The 5,261-nt window shown below is 46.2% G+C and overlaps 1 long non-coding RNA gene across 1 annotated transcript; it reads right to left on the bottom strand.

Annotated features, from left to right (window-relative positions):
• Positions 1-1,383: 1,383 nt before the first annotated feature.
• Positions 1,384-4,810, bottom strand: LOC127697436 (uncharacterized). Its single transcript, XR_007980464.1, has 3 exons — positions 4,723-4,810; positions 4,062-4,433; positions 1,384-2,486 (listed from the first exon to the last, which is right to left on the bottom strand). It is a non-coding gene; the product is annotated as an uncharacterized LOC127697436 (long non-coding RNA).
• Between the last annotated feature and the right edge of the window lie 451 nt (positions 4,811-5,261).

Raw genomic sequence — 5,261 nt, 5'->3', positions numbered from 1 at the left:
CCTGGCTTTTCCTCAGATTCCTCCCCCACACCAGCAGCCCTGCGCCAGGCTGGTGGGGGGGGGGGTTGATCTAGACAGGGATCCTCTTCCAGACCCTTTTAAGTCTCATAACTGAGCATTACACCACCCACATGCTCACCTGGGTCTCAAAAACAAATACCTGCAAACATCTAATTTGAGAGTTCAGATCCTCACCAAAAAAAGAAAACCTGTGAACTGTTTTTCCTCTCCGTGACTCTGAAAAGTCCAGTTGAGACTATCTTCATTATGGAAGACACATTAATATTTGCTCTAGGAATGTTTATGGGGCCGGGTGGTGGTGGCGCACGCCTGTAATCCCTGCGCTCTGGGAGGCAGAGGGAGGCAGATTTCTGAGTTCGAGGCCAGCCTGGTCTACAGAGTGAGTTCCAGGACAGCCAGGGCTACACAGAGAAACCCTGTCTCAAAAAAAAACAAATCCAAAAAAACCAAAAAAAAAAAAAAAAAAAAAAAAAAAGGATGTTTATGGGAAGTTGCTCAGATAAAAGAGACAAGTGAATGTTCCTGATGTATATGTATGAAACTGTCACTGAGGGCATTCTCTGATCATCTTCTAGAACCTTCTGTCTGATGGCCTCCAGGAGAGGGACCTTGGATCTTGTACTGGGAAGTTTTGTCTCCTGTGGGGAAGTGACTTATTCCTTCCTGTAGGATGAGCAAATTCAGTGTCTCTTTGTCTTGGCTGTCAAGCCAGATCCGTCAAACCCAATTACCTCTGTCTCAGCCAGATTCCAACCTCTGTGATAAAACATCATAACCAAAGCAACTTGTGGAAGGAAGGGCCTGTTTCCTCTTACACTTCTACATCACAGTCCAGCATCGAAGGAAGTCAGGCTAGGAAGCAGGCAGGAACTTGGAGGCAGGAACTGAAGCAGAAGCCACAGAGGACCACCATTTCTGGCTTGTTCCTTCTTGTTTATTACGCCTTTCTTATATCACCTGCCTGAAGGTAACACCAAGCTCTAAGGACTGAGCCCTCCCACATCAATCTCTGGTCAGTAAAATGCCCACAGGCTTATGCACAGACCAGTCTAGTGGGCATTTTTCTCAATTTCAATTCCCTCTTCCCAAATGACTAGTTTATATCAATTGGACAAAACAACTAACTAGGTCATATACTAATTCTTTTTTTTTGTTTTGTTTTGTTTTATTTATTTATTTATTTATTTATTTTATTGAGTATCTTCTTCATTTACATTGCCAATAATGGTAAAACCTTTCCCAATTTCCCCCTCCCAAAAGCCCCCCTCCCCAAAGATTCCCTACCCCTTCTCCCACCCCCTGCCTCCATGTATATGCCCCTCTACCCAACACACTCCCACCTCCCCTCCCACCCCACCCCTGTCCGTTTCCCTTTGTTGGGACCTCTGTTGAGCCTTTATCTGACCAAAGACTACTCCTCCCACTGATGCCCAACAAGGCCTTCCTCTGCCACATTTTTGGCTGGAACCATGTGTACCCCGTGGTTGATGGTTCAGTCTCTGGGAGTCTTAGGGTGTCTGGGTGTCCAAGGTCTTTGTTCTTCCCATGGGGCTGTAAACACCTTCAGCTCCGCTGGACCACCTCCAGATCCTCCGTTGGGGACCCCAAGCCCTGTCCAATAGTTGGTTGCTAGTTTCTGCTTCTGTATTTGTAAGGCTCTGGCAGGGCCTCTCTGGAGACAGCCATGGCATGCTCCTTTTGGTACACGCTTCTTGTCGTAGTGTCGGGGTTTGGTGACTGTTTATAGGATGAATTCTCAGGTAGGGCAGTCTCTGGGCGGCCATGGCATGCTCCTTTTGGTACACGCTTCTTGTCGTAGTGTCGGGGTTTGGTGACTGTTTATAGGATGAATCCTCAGGTAGGGCAGTCTCTGGGCGGCCTTTACTTCAGACTCTGCTCCACACATTGCCTCCTCATATACTAATTCTTGTTGGTTTTGGTGTTTGTCTTTCCTGCTCTTCTTCCTTCCACTCGTATTGATTTTGATATGTGGATATATTTTTAAGATGAGTTTGAAAGTCTTATGAAATGGGTCTATAGTTCCTTAATGTCAGAGAGGGGATCATGGGAAGAAAGAGGGATGTTCCTAGGGAATGGCAACAATTTCTGTCTCTTGCCTGAGGTAGTGGTGACCTGGTGGAAGCATTTGTAGCAATTCACTGAAGAGGAGGGTTAAAATGTTGCATTGTACTATAGCTAGTGAAACCTCCTTAACTTTGATGTATTCATTTAACTAATATGAAGTTGCTATAGCTAGCAGGCATCTTGCATGGTGCCGGGAAGGAGAATATATACATGTACTCACGTGGGTTGTTTACCCACACAGCCAAGGAGCGAAAAGGGCCTGAAATCTTGGCATGTATGCTCTTCAAGCCACTGCTTAGCAGGCAGCCAGGTCTTCTCAGAAGAAAAAGCAGCTCTTCTGTTTCAGAGTTGGCATTGTGGAGGTTCCTGAGAGTCTGATTCTACAATAGATCAAAAAAGGACGTGGCTAATTCCCCGCCATTGTAGAACTTTGGGGCTGGGAGTGTGATTACAAGCCAGTAAGGACAGAACACAGTTCTGTGGCAATAAACACTGTAAAGAAATAAATATGATGTTATGTGAAGTATCTGGCTTGGGGTGGAGGTATGTAGTCAAGGTGAGAAGTCCAGGACAACTTATTCAGCTATTTCAGTTAGAACAGCATTTCAGCTAAGGCTCCAGTAACAAGAAGAAACCACATTCACAAGTGTGGGAGAAGTGGACCACAATGGCAGGGAAAGCCAGAGTGGCTTCTCAAAGTCATGTGGACCATGGGAGATGAGGAAGAAGGCTGCTGCAGAATGCAGAGGTAGGGCAGAGGCTCACAGAGGTGTCAAGTGCACGACTTACTTCTGAGTGGTTAGATATAAACTGTGAGATGTGGCTCTGAATAACTCTAAGGACACTACGGTACCTTTCGCTCCTTAACAATTTTAGGATTGCAAGAGACCTTGGAGATAAGAAGGCCTTTAGCTTCTGCAGTGAAAGGAATAAACAGGGCCCAGAGACCCAGGAAGTTCAGGTACATATACGTTAGAACTCAGCTTGGTTTAAATTCAAGTTAAACCAGCGTTCTACAGCCTCCCTGTCGCTCCAGAGCCATTTAGGAATTTCAAGGTTCAAAACTCAGAGTTCAGGAGTTCAAGGCTGCGTAGGACATTCAAAGCCAATATGCTCTATGAGACCTTGTTGAAAACAACAAAAACAAAGCAAAACAATCAGCATCGAAGCCAGTCCTTGACACAGAGATGTAGAAATGGGAGGATCCTCTCGAATGCCGTAGAGAGGAGAGGGTTCAAGAGAATCAGAGTGCTGTGTGTCTGTCGGTGCTAAAGGGGGTGTTAACAATGCCAGGAAGCCCAGAGTCCTCTTTGAAATCCAAGAAAAGCAAGACTTGGATGGAAGCTATGCCAGGAAGCAGCTCCCCCCACCTCAAGCCATGCCAGTGTCCACATGACTCTTCCTTCGTGTGTTCTGCCCCTGTCCAGATGCACTGCTCATTACACAAGTGGGAGTACAGACTAGTTACCTAGCCGTCGTTCCTGCATCCTGTTAGATCAATGGTTCTCATCCTGTGGACCCAGACCCCTCTGGGGTCAAATGACCCTTTCATAGGGATAGCCTAAGACCATTGGAAACCACAGATATTTACATTACGATTCATAACAGTAGCAAAATGATAGTTATGAAGTAGAAACAAAAATAGTTTTATGGTTTTGGGGGGTGTCACCACACCATGAGGAACGGTATTCAAGGGCGGAGATGTTAGGGCGGTTGAGAACCACTAGGTTAGAGGATCTGCTGATTTACAAAGCCAAACTTCTTAACCTCGCTGACCAGTTAAAGAATCTAGAAGCAGACAATCGAGCAGCAGTCCGCAGCAGCACACCACTAACCCACCGCTTCCTCCTGTGTGTCCGAGTCCAGGAGAAGCAGGAAATAAGCTATGGCCTTCTTCTACACTAACCAAGGCTCTGTACCTAAGCAGACGACAAGGTAATAGAGAATAAGGCTACCTTTTCAGGAGACAGTTTCCTTTGAATGGGAGGGCTGTTGGCTTTAGTTTTTGCTTCCCTTTTAAAATGTGGTCTTTTCTTTCTTCCCCAAGCTGGCAGGTGTTTCCTTAGCCGACTTCTGAGTTTGTATTTGTACCCTGAGCGATGGAACTCATTACATTGCCTGCACCCTTGACCTTGACCTCGGTGGGGAATCAGGGTGGTACAGCTTTAAGCTTGCAAGGGATGAGTCATCTTATACCCAGAGGTCAGCAAACTCTTTGTAGCTTTTGACCTCAGACTTCTGCTCCGTCTCTCCTCACAGGGGCTCTCTGTGTCACTCAGTGTGAAGAAAATGGCAGTGTAGAAATTACCTTCTTCAAAGTTAGGGCTCTTTAAAAAAAAAGAGAGAGATGTTATTTATTTACATTTCAAATGTTATCCCCTTTCCTCGTTTCCCTTCTGAAAACCCCCCTACCCCTGCTCACAAGCTGGAAAGAACCCGAATGCCCCTCAATAGAAGAATGGATACAGAAAATGTGGTACATTTACACAATGGAGCGCTGCTCAGCTATTAAAAACAATGACTTCATGAAATTCTTAGGCAAATGGATGGAACTAGAAAATATCATCCTGCGTGAGGTAACCCAGTCACAAAAGAACACACATGCTACACACTCACTGATGAGTGGATATTAGCCCAGGCCTCTCTTTTTGTAAACAACAGGGTGTCCCAGAAAACAGCTGCAGCATGTAGCTGGTCCTTGGGCTCAGGAGGGCCAGAATCCTGACACGGTACGGCAGAAGTCTTGCTCAGTTGCTAGTTCCTGTTCCTTCTTACTCAGTTGCAGCAGTTTCTCTTACTACAGACAAGTTCTCTCTTGTCCCCAGACCCAGCAATGGCCACAGCCCATATCTCCCATCCTTAAACTTCTTCACTTCAAGGGAGTCTATTCTGAGAATCAGTCCAGCGCTAAGCCTCCAGCAGGACTTCTGGTTCTGCACTGGATGTCAGCATCTTTCTGGACAGGACAGAGCCTGCTACAGGGATCGGCCCATGCATGGTAAGACATTGAGCACATTGACCATGCCCGCTGTCAGTTTGCCCTCTACCCTACTCATGTAACAGCTACGAAAACATCTTCAGCCTCTGCCAAATGGTCCATCTCAGCTTGCTTCATCTGCCGTCTGATTCCCAGCAAATTCTAACACTGGACATAG

The sequence above is a fragment of the Apodemus sylvaticus genome, chromosome 12 (assembly GCF_947179515.1).
Source record: "Apodemus sylvaticus chromosome 12, mApoSyl1.1, whole genome shotgun sequence".
Taxonomy (NCBI): Eukaryota; Metazoa; Chordata; class Mammalia; order Rodentia; family Muridae; genus Apodemus; species Apodemus sylvaticus.
The sequence above is the reverse complement of the archived record's forward strand: the minus strand, read 5'-3'. Positions and strand labels throughout refer to the sequence as shown.